The sequence below is a fragment of the Vanessa cardui genome, chromosome 16 (assembly GCF_905220365.1).
Source record: "Vanessa cardui chromosome 16, ilVanCard2.1, whole genome shotgun sequence".
Taxonomy (NCBI): domain Eukaryota; kingdom Metazoa; phylum Arthropoda; class Insecta; order Lepidoptera; family Nymphalidae; genus Vanessa; species Vanessa cardui.
The window spans coordinates 13,245,357-13,264,269 of record NC_061138.1 but is presented as its reverse complement, the minus strand read 5'-3'; the positions used below and the strand labels follow the sequence as shown (position 1 = coordinate 13,264,269).

At 32.7% G+C, this 18,913-nt stretch overlaps 1 protein-coding gene across 1 annotated transcript in view; it reads right to left on the bottom strand.

The window, feature by feature from the left end:
* Positions 1 to 18,913, bottom strand: part of LOC124536524 (low-density lipoprotein receptor-related protein 2) — a 199,798-nt gene that overhangs the window by 179,536 nt on the left and 1,349 nt on the right. The gene's annotated exons all lie outside the window — the stretch shown is intronic.

Genomic DNA, 18,913 nt, shown 5'->3' with positions numbered 1-18,913 from the left:
CAAAGTCATTTGAGAGTTGAGCTCTACACAAACAAGTGAAATTACAAAAATATCTTCATAACATACTGTATTATATATACATAATTACTTTACTATTAATTATAGCAATTACATAAAGCGAACTAAATCCAAAGTAATGTAAACATAATCAGTTAGGACAAAATATTTTAGTATAAATGACATAACGCAGAATAGTAAGGCTTTTATTATAAACTAGTGGTCGGACGCAGCTTCGCTCTTGAATGAGGGTATTGGTTGTCATAGCAAAATTTCATCAAATTCGGTTCAACAGTTTACTAGTGAAAGAGCTACAGACACACAGAGTTACTTTCGCATTTATAAAATTAATATAGATATAGATTTGTACAACAACAACGACAGCCTGTAAATTACCCTGCTGGGCTAAAGGCTTTCTCTCCCTTTGAGGAGAAGGTTTGGAACATATTCCACCACGCTGTTCCAATGCGGGTTGTTGGAATACACATGTGGCAGAATTATAGATAGATTTGTACAGCTTTGGTTTATTACATAGTTGTCTCAAAATGGATTACCGTGTGATTTTACAGCGTGTTACAAAACGTCAGCATTAGTGCGTGCAATTACTGCTCTCAATAAGGTCGTAAAGCTTAAAAGGGGGAGTGGGTTGCGTTTCCACGAACAGTGAGTCCATAGGAGGTGATGTAAATACTTCTCGAGCAACTGCATGCTTATATCAAATTTTATTCTAAATAAAGACCTGCGATGTGCCTTATAAAGTAACTTGCGTTAAATATTACAAACATATGTATATTGACAGATATAATTTGTATAAATTATATGTGATAGGACCAGATAGGGAACGTTGAGTGTTGTTTAATAAAGTTTATTAATTTAGGGTACAATAAAACAGTCATTGGTGGGGAACAGCGTCACAGACTACGATAAAAAAATACATAGAGAAGACACTTATTTTTTTACTCTTTGTACGTCCTACCACCCCTAACCCAAACGGTACAACCGTATGCAGAAGATAACAGTACTCAGTACTGCCGTGTTCCTGATTGAAGTGTGAATAAGGCAACAACTACAGCTATAAGGGATATAACATCTTATTGCCCAATGATGTAATACTAATATAGCAAATGTGTATATATAATATGTGAATATTTTTACAGCACCCATTTCTAAGTGCGATGGTGACCATTTACCATCAGATGCCACACATATCTGTCTGCCAAATGATTCCATAAAAATCGATCGATAGATCAAGTAGACCGAGATCCATAGACGGTGGTTGTGTAATACAGCGACTTAAGAATTGAAAACATTTTAAATATTTATAATTAAAATTAAATAATAATAAAATTAATACGATAAACGTGCGACTGAAACGTGCGAACTCACATTATTGCAATCGGCAGCTATATTGTTAAATGAACATAACAGATTATGTAAATATTAACATTGTAGGTAAATCTATAATGACAAGAACTATGTTAGTTATGGTTGTAATCTCACGTTTAATACTTATAAACCATAACAGGACATAACTTATGAACATTATGAGTAACCGTTTAAGATTGTGGGACTGTCCATACATGTCTTATCTCATTCAAAGAAATATATATTGATAGTTCATTATTTATTTCCATGAATGAACTTTAATAAATAAAAGGAATCTTTTTATGTTGAACTCTAGTTCCGACTTCTCACGACAAAAATAGGTTCGATGTCAAAGCTTTGAAACATGGCTTATCGACCATTATTACTAACAAACTAGTAAATTAGTAAGGAAGTACAAACTAAGTTGTCATCCGCGGCTTCGATCGCGTTTTAGGGGGTTATTCGTCGACTTTTCAAACTCAGACTCAAATAACTTTATTCAATATAGAAGCATTACACTTTCTATTTATGAAACACTACCACCGGTTCGGAAAAGAAAATACCCTGACCTGAGAAGAACCGGCGTAAGAAACTCAGAGGGTTTTTTTTTTGTTGTTTGTCTTATATATTATATAAACACATTAATATGAGATGAAATAGCAATGAGGCGATCGTTTCATTCCCAAGGTGTGCTATCGATCATAAAATCATTAATTGTATAATAAATAACCTTTTGCACACAAGCGTTCCTTAATATATTTTTTTTTAATTTGGCAACAGAGGCATTTTGAACGCTTTCTGGGATCCTGTTGTAAAACCTTTCTTGGTCGTGTTGGTCTTGGGTTGGTCGTGAAAGACCGGCAAACAGACAACTAGAAAGACAGACAAACAGACAGACAGAGTTACTATCAAATTATACCTCATCCTTAATTTAGTAGTTCCAATTCCATTAAACACTCGGTTTAAATAAATATTTACGTACATTAAATTTCCAAGGAAAAATGTCACGTACATGGATTATTTTATCTAAAATAAAAACGGACAGCAATAAAAAAACAATAATTAAAATGTTCCCTGTATTTACTTGTGCGTTTCAGCTTCCAATGAAATTAACATTCGGAATCGTTTTAGCAATTCAAAATAGCTTAAACATTTGTTTCGTTTTAAAACGTATATTTGCGTATTGTTTATATATTACGTTTTTACAAAATCACCGTTCAAATAAATTTTTATTTACCACTGTTCCAATGAAGTATTTTATATAATAATCTGGTAATTTAGCTTTGAGCAGGCCCACCTGTTTAGATATTATATATTTATTATTTTATTTTTATGGAATAGGTTGGCGGACGAGCATATGGGCCACCTGATGGTAAGTGGTCACCATCGCCCATACACAATGACGCTGTAAGAAATATTAACTATTCCTTACATCGTCAATGCACCACCAACCTTGGGAACTAAGATGCTATGCCCTTGTGCCTATAGTTACACTGGCTCACTCACCCTTCCAACCGGAACGCAATATATAATATACTGCTATTGATAATATTTGTTGTTTAGCGGTAGAATATCTGACGAGTGGGTGGTACCTCCCTAGGCGGGCTTTCACAAAGTCCTACCACCAAGTATATTATAATGTAATACTTAGTAATTTTGGATTTTGAAGAGCGATTGAATCAGTATAACTGCAGACACAAGGAACCTACCTTGGTTCCCAAAGTAGTTGAGGCATTAGCTATGTAGGGATTAATGTTTTTTCTTACAGCGTCAGTACCTATGGACGGCAGTGACCACTTATCAGCAGGAGGCACAGTAGCCGGAGTACCCATTAAGTAAAAAGTATTTAAAACAAATCTATTTTATTAAAGACGAAGGTAAATTAACTAAATTTTACTCTACATTATTCGTGATATCAATTTCTTTTACATTTTTATGGCATACTATTGGATGTTTTAAATATTTAAACAATTACTTATTAATTGGCTATAATTCCTCATTATTCACGGTTACCTGATGCATTGCTAATCATTCTCATCATATATATCCTTATTCCGAGATAGTTGAATTAGAAAACATGAAATTCCGCGGAAAGAACCGAGTATCCTGTAAATATACGTGACAATTTTAAGGTTATCGCAAAGACAAATACACAATAGTCTTTGTTTGATATTGCATCAACCTTGGGCGCATGCGCAGCCGAGATGACATCAAATTACCTATTTTACGTCTTTTGAAGATAAAATTTAATTGCCGTCAAGTGATTTGTAATTCTACTAATGTTCAAATATTATTTAGCTCTTTAGTAAATTTTGATTCTAGTCCTGCAGAAGAGTGAGATAGCATGATAAAGGCACAAAATGAATACTATTTTAAAAGCCTTTTCAACCACAAGAGAAGTACATACATATATACATATATGTGCCTCATTGGCACCAACAAGCATCATTAAACTAAGAATTCAATAAAAAAAAATATTTTAATAAACCTAGTATCAGAATATTGAAAGACAAATAAAAGTGTTACATTTACTTTAAGTTGTTTGTAAATAGAATAGCGTTGTATCACAAATATATGTATAAATAAATGTTTAGGTCGTTTTAATTTTCCTAATATTTAACTTCTAACTTTGATGTGTAATTTTTACGTGCTTGCATATGTTCATTAACAGGATGAATCACAATTAAATAACTATAAATAAATATTAAACGAATCGTTATTCCTTTTTCAATTATTGGAGTTAGTTGAAGTCACCTCCTCCTCAAAGAGCTATTCGTTCTCGTCTGTTTTTTTTTAAGATTTCCCCAACATATGACTAACTTGAACAATGAATAATATATATCTCAAATAAACTGCCACGAGCAAGACGCGAAAGTTAAAGTGGTTTTGTTTTTATATATTATTGAGTTGAGTCTTCAGGCTTTTAGAGCGAGTGGGAAAGTCGTTTGGAGGCCTGAGTTAAATATCAAACACTTGATTGCAATTCATTTCAAATATTTGTTTAACAATAAATTATTTAACCAAGGCGTTAATAGGGCAATACTATTTTTGTAATTTATGTCGCAAATTGGTGCCCAGAGTCAACAAGAGCGATTAGATTTTTAATAATATCAGTCACCAATGTCTTATAGCAATTGTATGATCCAGGGATTGCTAGGTATTGTGGAATAGACAACGCGTTGAGAATTTATTAAATAATTAACAATTGATTTGAATTCAATTATGAATAGAACATTTACGTCCTTGTTCTAAATAGTTAAAATTATGCTGACTCGCTTATTCTTTAAATGAAACAAAATCGTATTAATTCTAAACAATATTTCACTATGAACAGTCAATTTCAAATTTGTTAGCCATTTTGTTTGTATCTATAAAAAAAACATTGTACTCTATTTGATTCTATCTGTGTGTTCTAACTTTTAAACTGTTTTACGCCACGAAGGTCTTGGACAGACACAAATTCACTTGACACACCATCAGGACGGAAGCCAGTACTTCCTCGCTACGTCTCGTGCATAAACAACACTTTACAAAGTCATCCTGCACTATAACTTAACGTCTATAGGAAACAAAGAAACCTGCGACTTATTAAGTGCTGAATGATATTTAATTAAATCGAAATTGTATTACAACAATAAAAATAACATTTCATTTTATATTATTATAAATAAAATTCATATTTAATAATAAATGTAAAGCTTATAATTTTCAATATAGGTCTTTTTGGGTGCAATCAGCTATTTCTCTGAGATATACCTACCTGATTTAAGGGGGCCACAAACGATATTTTCATTAAAAAACCATTTTTTCGGATGGCCATTAAAGGTGTTTAAACGGAACCCGGCATCAAAAATAAAAAAAATATTCTAAACTTTCTCAAAGGCGATTTAAACAATTGTCAGTTCAATTTTTGTACCATTATCTCAGACTCTATATTGTGAAATATTTACCACCATTGCTTATAATACTAAGGCACTATAATTTGTTACAATACAGTCTACAACTACTAGAGTCAAACCTTGTCAAATAAAGTTGCATAGACAAATATATGCAAGAGCTTCAATATATGTATTTATTTCGACTTTTATATGACTTTAATCTGATTATGATAACTAATTTATGTGATCGTGAATGTTAATCAACCACGTGGCATATACACGCGTCGTAACAGCGGCCGGTAAAACCGTGCATCATATAACATATTGCGACGTTATAATTCAAATTCGACCGATCTACTGAGATATTTAAATGATATTATTTTATAACCCACAATAATCATATTAAAACTAGATTAGAATAACAAAGGATAATAATTTTTTCGTAATGGTAATTTTAACTTTTTTTATAATTTGAATTATAAAGGATATAAAAACGCGAAAATGATACAAGGTTTGGAAATTACGAAAAAACAAATTATTACAGTGTAAATTGAATAATGATAATCAAACAAACAATAACATTGATCAAATGCCGATTGCCGAAATTATTTTTCATTTAACCGCCTTTCACAATAATGTTATAATCTGTGCCCACCGCATTGTTCTATGTTCCCACAGATAACACATAATGCAATGTCTGAGGTTTTTTTAATGCACAATAGATGTCGACACTTTTACATGAGCTGTCATTGTGATGAAAGTGTCATATTTAATTATAAAATATGAAGCGCGGGAAATGCATTTACAACGTTTCATTTATTTATTCTTTAGAGTTTTTTTTTATATAAGATTCAAACTTAATATAATATTTTAAAATTTATAAAAAATATACATTTATTTTAATACACACTTAAATAACGAAATATGCAGAATTTACCCAGCAGTGGGAAAAAACTGGTAAGCAAATCTGGATATGTAGTACCCACTCATCAAATATTCCACCGCCAAACAACAGTACTTAGTATTGTTGTATTCCGGTTTGAAGGGTGAGTGAACCAGTGTAACTAAAGGTTAGTTCACTAGGTTGGTGGCACATTGATGTAAGGAATGGTTAATATTTCTGACGATGCTAAATTCCATACGCTGTACTGACTGACCACTTAACATAAGCACCGTTGACCAGTTACAAATATCATTAATAAAAAAGTTAAGGCTGAATAAAACATTGTAAGATCAATCATGTGCGTCGTGACTCGTGCATCGGTAAATATAACTTGTATAAAAACAAAATTGCTTATAAAGACTAAAAGCCACTCGAATGTACGAACTCGTGACGTGTAACTAACTCAATCATTTTGCATCAATCTAACTGCGCAAGTCGATAAGTACTTAGAGTTACAAGTAGATACAAAATTATCCTTCATACGTAATGCGACAGAAATCCACGTTGACGCATAAAAAGTCCCTAATCTCCCTCAATTAGTGAGGCTACCGGCCGTATAACCACTCTAACCAGTAGGCCGGTACATGTTCTACTGTAGCTCACCCACACACGCGCGTGTATGTGTGAGTGGATAGGTATGCGCGCGCGCCGGTGCCAGCCGGTACCGATCACGATCTACTACCATTAAATGGCCACATATCTAACAAAAGTTCCGGCTAGTATGAATGAGTTGAATCAAGAAATTATATTTAAGAAAATACTCTTATACATAGTAATACATACTTACAATAAATTTAATATATTACATTATTAATTAATCATTTCAATTATCGTGTACGACAGACAATATCTAAATCGCTCGTAGGTAAAATAAACGTATCATTAATATTCTCGACTTATCTATAATTAAACACGTCTATTAATTTGAACAATGAGTATTGTTTTTGATTTGACAAATATTGAATTTTGTTGAGGTTATGAGCGACTCTTTGGATGTCTTAAGCTAATAATCATTCAATATAAAAAGTCCATCAAAACACAACTTATTATTTTTTTATTTCTAACAGGAATCGAGCTCTAAAAAGTTAGACCATTTTAAAAATATTTAACCAGCGAATTTGTGTTATCTACGATCATATTTATCATTTTCTAATAATATATAAATAGTTACTCTTTGATAACCAAATATTATCGTGGAACGCGCGGTTTGAACGAAGTTGCTTTCGCTATACTATATATGCTATTAAAAAAATATATATATAAGTTTTTTTTTTTTTTTAAATATTAAACTAGAATGAGAGAGTGATCGGTCGCCGAGACATCACACAATACTATTTCCTTCTGCCAGTTCATACTCATGCTGGCAGCCTTACTAATAAGAAAATGTTTCCAAGCTATAAACACTTACTATATAAGTAAGATGTAAATCTAAACAGACGTAAAAACCACAGATAATCATACATATGATACCCTGCTTAAATATATTTATTTAACCACATATAGTTGGTTGATGATGTTTTTTTCTATTTGTATAAAAGTATACTTTTAATCTCGAAGGCATTTTAGTCTAGTTATTTTTACATTCAAAAATGAAAATGAAATTAACAATTTTTACATGTTGTATACTTAGAAAAGCTTAAGTTTTTCTGCCAATATTTCCGGGTTGCTAAGGCCGCCATCTCCGTGGAGACCGCGTCTCGGCAAACGTAGTGTAAGACGTCCTCGGGCACGGTGGTATGACGACTTACGCAAGACGGCTGGCAGGAGCTGGATGCGAGTAACCCAAGAACGATCTCAGTGGCGTGCAATTGGAGAGGCCTATGTCCAGCAGTGGACGGAAATGAGCCGATGGATTGGAAGGCCGCCATCTTGAAAAAGTGTTAAATACTTCAGTGTTAAGTCAACGGACGGCCTAAAATACCTTTATGCCTTTCGTCCTTATTTCGTTTTCGTAAAATACGCATGTCATGCAAAACAGAATACCGAGCGTGTCCGAGTCATTCATGACCCACTTCGCGTTCACGAGGTTCCCCATACATTGTCTTATAATATAAACGAAATATCCTTACATTAAACAGTGTATTATAATTAAACTATAGCGTTAGACAACTGCATGCTATATTACATATTAATGTATTCCCTAGTACACAAAGAGGCACGACAAATCCAAGATCATACAAGTTACAGTACGTAAAAGAACAGACCAATGAAATGGGTGTATTATATAATACGAAAACTTTTTTATGTTACACCATACACAAGCAATTTTAGACAAAGCCAAGAACATACAAAGGCAGTTTACCTCTAAAAAGAGGTTTCTAAAGTATTAGATAATGCTCCATTAAGGAATAGTGATAATAACTTAGTTTTTAAACGGATTGGAACCTGGAATCTTCGATTAAAATACAAGTATTATATCCACTCGCCCATCTTAACGGTCTTAGATTACGGAGAAGATTCCAAATAAACTTTGTACTGTTCCGGTTTGTGTTGTTGAGCCAGAGCAAAAACAGGCTGAGCGGAGCACCGCACAGGAGGAGTTATGTCGACTCGAGCTTGCGACCTCTCCAGTCCATGCCGAGGTCCGCCATCACAATGATTTTAGTGGACAGGAAAGCTTTCCTATATAGGAATATAATCCAGTTATGTCTCTAGCATTAGGGGGCTTAATTTACCAATTTAAAATTTAAAACAATACATTTATCAATTTTACCTTTTTGCTTCGTTATCTATTAACTCGATAACCAGTAAAAACGTTTGTTTTCCATGCGAAGTTAACGAGTATTAAGAATATCATAATATAAATATTTATTACAGAACCGTGGTTTTGTGGCGATAAATAAGTCGTTTATAATTTCAAGTTCGAGCAAAGTCACTTTGAAATGTAAATACATACATGTATCATCCTTATTATTGTTATGTTTAGTGTCTAGGTTATAATTTATTGGGTTTTAAAGAAAATAAATCCTGAGCAAAAGCCTGAAGTGTGGCAGTTGGTAGAGAATACTTCTATTTAGTGTGTGAATGTACTGGCTGGGCAAGCAAATAAAGCCTTAGTCTAAAGGACTCAAGGAGGAAAGTCTGGACTCACTTTTGTCGTGCCTCGTCATTGCATAAGATCATTTAATGATAATTGTATTTGTAACAGCCAAATTCTCTCGTTAAGCCCAAACGATTCGAAGAATTATTTCAAAATTCTTACTACAGAATATTGTAAATAAGAGTTAAATTGTATTCGTACCAATTGTGTTACATATTTTTTGCGTCAACAACGTTACATATTATGCGTTAGAGTTTTTTGCTAATTCGAAACAAAAACTCATCAGATCGTATCTATTTTTTACTCGATGGAAATCCCAACGAGGATAATGTGTCGTGTGAACAGGGTAACAATCTAAGTATTAAGTATTTGTTAATCTTGTATAGTAGAATTATTTTCGGAAAAATATTTAAATTAAATCATATTTCTGGAAAAATGGATTTTGTGTCAATTAAACAAACGAAGACGTTTTCTTCTTTACCTACTTATGATGTTTTCCTCAAAACAACACTGACATTACGTTTATTTCCTAGGAAATGTCGACTTGATGCACGTACAGCGTCCTTTCGACCATTTTATTGCCGATAAACTGGTGATATGTCTCTGGTTAGCGCATCATCATTTCCTGGCATGTTTTGTTGGCATTACATTTCGATGACAGTGTACATAAAGAAGGGACATAAGATCTCATTTCCAAGGTTGGTGACGAATTGCAATACAAGGAAAGGTTATTAATTCCTATGTAATTGTGACCTATAGGCAGCCTCTTTGACGCTCAGCATAACTATAAATTTATTTCAGGATAAAAAAAATATTGAGCTATATTGCAGTTATGCTAATGTTTTCATTCGCACTCTCGTCGACCAAATGACTTGTGGCGTTGCTAATTCAATGCTGCGGTCGCCTCGCTTAATCGTGCAGGTGTGTCTGATCCTTAATATGTAGATGTCGAAAATCGTCTGTTCTAGCGTACGGTCGTTAGCTTAACGGCATAGAACAGTGTTGAGTTATGGCAAATTGGTGACATTTTGAATGTAACAATGATTGTTGGACGTGAATTATGACCGAAGTGCCTAATTCCACATTGTTAATAACTATCTGAGTATGAGAGATAGTCGAGGAACGGTAGTGTGATAAGCAATTTCGCTTTGAAAACTATTTGGTACTCATTACTTAATTAACTGTTATATCAAAATCTATTGAGGACTAACACACTATAATATAGTTGATAACGGAACTTTTCAACGCGAGGATTAGGTTCCCAGAAACGTGGTAGGATTTCTAAGTGTATTTATCTGCGTTTTTTATTATGGTTTTAATTAAAACCTTTGTGGATATTTACAACATTATTCCTGTGATCACATTTTATCAATGAATATCATAAAACTGAAGCTTGGCCGCAAAACTCAATCCATGTCTGAATGATTAACGTGAAACAAAACTGTTTCATATCAGTCAATGTACGTCCGTGTAACCGAATCATTAAAACTTTTCTCGATCGAAGCCTTCGGTAATTGCATCACGGCGAAAGTGTTCGAGACCGCAGTATCTGTCTAGTATTTCATGACGCGGCGATTTTTCTCGCTACGAGTTTAATGAACTGTCTTGTAACGTCTAACTTATTATTGATGGGAGTTCAATTTACTAGAAGTAGGTATTTGTCTGATTATGATCTAAGCAAATAGTTGATGAATTTAAGGCTGTATTACTATCTGCATACAACTTGAAGGTATTAAGGCAAACTATTTAGTTTGCCTCACACATTTGAGTGACTGAAACAAACTTTAATTTAGTTTATACACAAAAACTGCACCACGTTGTTCCATATAACGAAATTTCAGTTCTATAGAGTGACTGAAGGTATAAAATACAAACTAGGCCCAATATACGAGCAGGTGAAGTTAAATAAACTTTTAAAATTTGGGGTTTTGTCCAGTTTTTCGACAGCTATTTAGAATTTAGTCTCATCCAACCAAATATTTTTAAGTCAGTACTATTTTCTTATATTTATCTAGATTTATAAGAGCAAGAAAAGAAGCTACCAGTGACAAAGCAATAACATAGTTAGTTCTTTCGTAACATAGACGCTAACTAAGTAAGGATTTTTCTATTTCAAGGTTTCTAGTGGAAACGTTATGAATTTTACCCGTACCTGGGCCTGGTTTCCAGTATATCATCGTGGGGATTTAAAATGTAAATAGTTTATCTTAAAAAACGTAATGCATGCACTATGTACTTACCATATACCTATTTACCCCTTAGCTACTTATTTAAGTTAAAAAGCAAGTAAGTACTAAGTTTTACTCTCATGTGCATTATGAAACATTCGTATTTTAAATAATGTTTATAAAATCATTCCATCGAAAGAACATTAAATCCTTTGGATTTATTGTTGAAAACAAATGACGCCATTATTTTATCATTCGTAACAGGTAACCATCAAATTCACATGAACAAAAATAACAATAATTTAAATCAAAGGCATTGCCATATATGCTGCACTTACGTAATAAAGAATAATAAATCTTATGCTTACGATATAAGGCACATGATTCAATAAAGCCCAAAAATGTACAAGTACCGGCGAGTCATTGACCCTCGTCTGATCCGACATGACAAGTCTATACAACTAGATTCATTGCTTGCTTTGTTCATAATATCTACGTGGGATTCGTAGTGACGGGACAATGTAGGTAGAACAATGGAATTGATGTCGTATGCATCATGCGTGGAAGAGTTAGCATTTCGACAGTTTGCAATTTTAATAAAAATGTATGAAACATTCTTAAATCTGTTATAATTTTTATTGGCAATATGAGCTATTCCATCGCCGGTGGTAAGTGGACACCACCGCTCATAATCATTAGGGTCATAAGAAATTTTAACCATTCCTCCATCTCCAATGTACCATAAGCCTTCGGAACTAAGTAATTAAGTCGCTTGTGCCTGTAGTTATACTGGCTTACTCCCAGTTAGTATTGCTGTTTGGCGATAAAATATATATGTAATTAGTGAGTGGTACCAATCAAGACTTGCACAACGTCATACCACAATGTAAATGTTATATGAAGTTGCTTATATAATGCCAAGCAAAATTACCGATATTCTATATTAATATTAGGTAAAAGTAACTCTGCCTGTTTCGTTCTTTCACGATTAAGAAAAAATATAGGCTACTTTTTTTATCTGACATGACATGAAAACCAGCATCCTACGACGTGTGCGAACTGCGAAGCCACGAGCGACTACTAGTATATTAATAAAATCTAAGTGACTATTGATAGTTGAACATATATAATTCAAATATATCACTCAAATTCATCACGAAATTTCGCACTTGTCGCTTCTGTCATATATGCTGACAATAGGTTTTATTGTATGTTTTTTCACAAGACGGACATTTGTAGAAATAATTAACGATCAGCGATTCCGTTAATTGGGCCAAATGTAATTAAAATCATTTTTAAAGTACACGCTTCTTTGTTTCTACATCGATAAATGTATGTCCATTCGATAAAAAGATACATATTATTTCCGACTGTTTCCCGGAAACCTTCTACTTACCGTTGTTTGTTTGAATTTAAATTTTGACACAGGATATAAGTTATTACACTATATCATTTATCTATACTTATATAAATAGGAAAGTAATTCTGTCTGTCTGTAGCCCGTATACGGTCAAACTACTGAACTGAATTTGATAAAGTTTTGTATAAAGCAAGCAAACAATATTCAGGAATTTCATTATATAATAAACCTAATAGAAAAAATGTCATAGACTTCACACCGTATTATCAGTTATCACGAGTACGAGCGTAGTGCGCGATATTGAAGTTTATTAATGTTTTTCCTCCCTCCAACCTTAATATAATATGTTGTGATAAACATATAACGAGAACTGCAGTCTTACAAGTGCTTCATAAACAAATAAACAAAAAACGTCTCCTTTCAAAATATGCGGAAACACAATCATTGTTTTTAATTTATTGACATCCTATAAAAACTCGCTTCAAACCCTCCATGCTTCTCGTAATCATCGTCGTAACACTTCCTGGAGTTTCACCGATCGCGTGCAAGCATTGCCAACCAATTCAATCTATAATGTTGCGCTGTTTAATTATTATTACCTAACACATAACGCTTCCTTTCCATATTGGGTAACATCGCCTTTTAAAGAAGATTAAAAACAAGAATATATTAATGTTTACTAGAAACGAAAGTATAACAAATTCATCAGTGATTAATAAAACAATTATTTATTTCACTGATAGTCATTTTTATATTTTTTCGTTTTATATTTTTATTACACAATCCTTGCATTACTTTAATGAACCTTGTATAATTCGATAAATATGTACTATAACACGACGTCATGCGTAATCGTGATAAATTTCCAACTCTGCACACTCAATACATTATTTTCAATATCTACATCCTTGCAGATTAAAGATTTAGAGCTAATGTTAGAAAATTATTATATAGATGATAAAATATATTCATATTCGTGCAGGATATATTTAAATTTAATTGAATTAGATTAAAATCTATTCGATTTGATTACCGAACCGTACCTACATCGATTATTTACTTTAGTATATTCAATTCAATTATTATAGTTATTATATGTAATATTTATAATTAGAAATCGAGTTCGTTAACGGCAATGATACTATATCTAAAGAACAACGCTTATAAATTATTGAATTTTATGAAACAATTTAATCGAGATTTTATGATGATTTGATGGTGAACAAAGTTGCAATGATAGCTACGAATATAAACTGTCGAAGGGGATTAACCTATCATCATTCGCTCATCCTAATAGGCTATTTGACTGGTTTTTAAAATCCATTTTATATTATTTAGGTTGAGTACTAGTTGATTTTTTTTTATTTTTAGTACATATTTACCGAAAAATATCATATTATAAATTCTATATTTAAATAACGCGCGAAAACGATACTTGGACAATATGGCGCTGCAAAGGGGTCGGTGACGTCACTTTGCTGTATTTTAATCTTTGGTATATATAGTAGAAAAGCAAGGTTTACAACTGACTTCATCATAAGCCCGCTCAATCAGGAGCGTTTTGTTTCACGTGACAAACGTTTTAAAAAAAATGAATTTATTTTATTTATTGATTTTTGAATAAATTTTAGTAAATAACCATTTTTAAACTCATAATATATACTGATTACAATAACTCACGATTTATTTTTCTTATTGTCAAATAGCCTATTTTATCAATTAGTAATCAACATGTAGTGTACCTGAGTCGAGATGTACAACCACGTTCATACCTCTCCTGTAATACAGCATTCATCTCTTTCATCACATATATTTGACAGTGATTACTTTTCCATAACAATATAAACAGGTTATTGACAACCCTGTATAGTACCTCTACAAGTAGCGGTTACAGAGTTCAAGGCAATGCAAACCTGTCTGCCATCTTACGTCCTTGTTTTATACCATCGGTCAAACAAAGATGGTAGATGTTTATTACATAACAAGATCATTCTGGAAAGATTTATTGCACGAATTCACGTGACTGGTTTTTTTTCTAATTAATCTAGAATTAAAGTGACAATTGACATGTACATATATGTATTATATCAGCAACAATTGTATTAGTACATAAATGTATTCATAATATATTGGTGACGATCTCTTAATCAACGGAACCGATTTAAAGGGGAATAGAATCTGCATAGAAAATATAACATACTCAAGAGTAAACACCAACACAGGCGCACTTTTGCAATCAGGCAACTGGAGTAACGCAAAGCATAAAAAAACCTATTCGTGCATTCATAGGCACGGTGATGACATTGTTATCAAAACTTCTGGCTTCTATTGATAGAAAAACCCAAAAACTTTTTAATAGTCCGAATGATATTTTAGCCTGGCTAAAAAACCCACAGAATTACAAATCTTAATCAAGTGTTATGAATGAATATTAATTACAGCGTTCATAGTGTTCCGTCCCAACTGAAGTGAATCACAGAGTGTGTACAAAGTGTCTACGAAACTGCTCCTTATCAGTATACATTTTTAATTAGTAACAACGAAATCGCATCAAGCGTTTCGTTTCACGTCAATAAATTAAGACTGTGCGATAATCGGACTTGCTCGGTACATTTCAACAACAGCCTCTAAATTTCTCACTGCTGGGTTAAGGCCTCCTCTCCCTTTGAGGAGCAGGTTCGGAACATATTCCAACACTCTGTTCCAATGCAGGTTAGTTGAATACACATGTGGCAGAATTTCGATACAGGTTTCCTCACGATGTTTTCCTTCACTGCCGAGCATGAGATGAATTATTAATACAAATTAAGCTCTATGAACATACAGTGGTGATTGCCTGTGTTTGAACCCGCGATCATCGATTAAGATGTACTCAGTCTAACCACTGGGCTATCTCGGCTCTTGGTACGTGGAACATTTCATTTTAATAAAAATCAATAACGTTTACGGACATAAATGGCACTAAATTTATGACCCCGTCAGCTTCCAAGTGAGTGATTTACTAGAAATTCTTTGCAATATATTCAGAGTATATGTGTCAAAGACACGTCTCTAGTTTTTCACGTCATCGATGTATGCTCGGACTGAATAAGGCAGTGGAGGTTTTGTTGACGACTAGTGCTTCGTCAACACTTAGGCCTCTGGCTAACGAGTCACGTTATGAATATAAACCAAGTAAAAATAATATAATAATGGCTGCTTCTTATTATATGTACTTCTATACTAATCTATGCGTATAATAAAATTGGTGTCTGTTTGTAATATTAAAGTAACCTCTTTTTACTAAATGCATATTTATATATACACAGTACATATATCTACTTAATATTTTTTTATTTTCAATTTTGTATGCCAACCTGTTCCGGCTAATCTCTTTAACAGTTCGACTGATTTTGGTGGGACTTTTCACATAATTTATGTAATAAGGAGTATCCTTACCTACAATAATAACTTACCTTTTTTTAAATCAATTTTCGATTAATAATTTGTCCATATTTTATATGCGTCACGACGCCTACCTGTGCCTGTCAGCTGTTGTGTGAGTATATTGTATATTATACCGCTCAATATAATTGCTAATAAATTGATTACAATTCCTAATGTAACATCGGTTTAAAGACCCACTAGCTTGTTAAGTCCCCTTATATCTACACAAAAACAAAATTCCTTGTTCTATTGTTATTAAAAAAAAACTTCTTAATGAAAATTTTTAGGAAGTATTGTTTTATAAAAACAATGGTAGGCCTTAATGGTTAGTATCATTTGCAGTTTTGCTCGACTGCAACGGGACTGCAAGGGCCGTTCGCTAAAGTAGGTGCGGACGGAGCATTAGATTCATCTCGTAACATTGCTATGTCGTTTATGACGCGTACCATCAAAGGGAAAACCGTTGAAGTGTTAGTGCACGGTTAGATAGAGCTGACATATTTATGTGCTAAACCTTATTTTTATTGTAACTGCTTTTACCTACTTCAAGTTAGCCGAGTGACACGAAATAAGATCTCGTGAAACTTAAACGAAGTTCAGGAAGTGTGGAAGGAAATATCGTGAGGAAAGTCATGTAACCAACCTACATAAAAGCGTGGTTGAAATTCCAAATCTTCTCATACACAGGACTTAACCCTGTCAGTGAGGATAATACCAACTGATATTCATTTCAAATTCAAATAATCTGTTTGTAATTAATTAATCGACAAATAAAACCTTCTCAAGGCTGGATAAAGAGTATAAGGGGTTTGAGAGCTCCTTAAAAATCACTATTATAATACATATACACAAAAATACAAACGCTTAAAACCTGTTTTAGTATTTTAATTACTATGCTGCGAGCTGTTATAGCATTTTAATAAGCATAAACGAGAAGTATCGGTTTCGACATAATATTATTTAAAATAATAATAAAGAGGTAAGATTTGTTTCTTGAAATGTAGTGGTTAAAATCCGGAACTAACGCTTCAAATCTATTTTTCATCGCACTAGTAGGTACAAAGGTACATCAACTATCTTTATAGGGTCTTAATTATGTTTGTACCATAAATTCTTCGAATTTCGATATAATGTATGTTAGTTGTTACCTTAACATATAGTAATCTCTCAGATTCTTATATTTTTGTACTGAAACCAGAATTATTCTGTCACAGTATTAAAATTAATTTAAGATAGATTATTGAGTGCAATAAACTAATTAGGAGAGCGTTAAATAAAGCCTAGGTGTAAGCACAAACGTCAATTGTAACCTACATTGTTTTTATTGGGGTCAATCACATTTCACAACAGTAAAAAAAACAAGTTTACACCTTACTGTTACGTTTTAAAATTTAAAATCAAATGGCAAAACAGTACTTTAGTCAGAGATTTTCTCAATACGAACTGGTTAAGATACAATCAACGGATGAATATGGTCCTTATTGGATGGTAATAAGATCGGTTTTAACAAAGGGATGTTTTCATTGGTGTCAGTACCGGAAGCGGCTCGTTTAGTGGCGACACGTCGAGACGATCTGACTTCCGGCGGTCAATGTCGAATGTATGTAGCTGATGAATCAGGGATATGATACTGTGTGACTGTGTTTGTCTGTGTGAATGTTATACACGGTTAATACACTTGTATACATTAGTGACTAAACAAAAATGTTCTATGTAATTATTATTTTAAGGTATACTTTGTTGAAAGGAAACTTCTTTGGATGCGATGTTAATACGATGTTTTATATTTGAAATTTAACACTAAATGAAATATTTTTGAAATAAATGTTTATTTTTTTTTAATTTAGAACAGAATTACTTCGCAATTATTCTACCATTTCTTGCTGTATCTTTCTTCAAAATATGTATATTATATTTAACTTAAATCAATTCAGAGTGCTTTCCACAATTCCACGCGGTCGTTATTTGAGGTCACTATTTTTTAATGAAAAATTTGAGGCACATAAATGACGTATTCACTAATCAAGTTTAATTAATTATGCTGTTAAATTACAAACTGTAGTCTCTAAGATGGTATGTCCCTTGTGCCTGTAAGGTTGGCTTACAAAATCATTAACCTGAAAGTGTTTGGTGTCCGAATAGCTTGTCTAATGAGTTTTAAAGTAAAAAAAAAACTTTTAAATGCACTTAATTAACATTATAGTAAAAAATACGTTATTTTTTATAAACTCAATTTTAATTAAATAATTACTAATTATAATTGCGAAAGTACAATTTCTAGTGTACTTATAGCTGCTTAAATATGATTTCGTAGTTAATTCAAATAATAAGCAACCTTATCATAAGCACAAGTTCCGAAATGCAACCAATGTGTCGGAGGCAATAATTTTCATGACTGATATGATCGCATAATGATGTTTTTATATCCGAATATCTGAGCCCGTTGCACTCGGTGTGACAGATTACTTTTTAACTGATTACGTTTTATGTACGAATAAATGTGTCCCAATCAACACCATAGTAAACCAATGTATAATGAGATATTGATAAGGATTCTTCTAGAAGTCAAATCAAACACACAAAACATCGTATTTATATTAATTTATATTGTACTTAAAAATACAATTTAATTTTAACATTGACATTACATGGATAAGTCACGGTCTAATAGTTTGACTTTTACTTCATCATCAAACTTGAAGCCACGAAACCGAAAATATGCTGCCTAAAAAACAA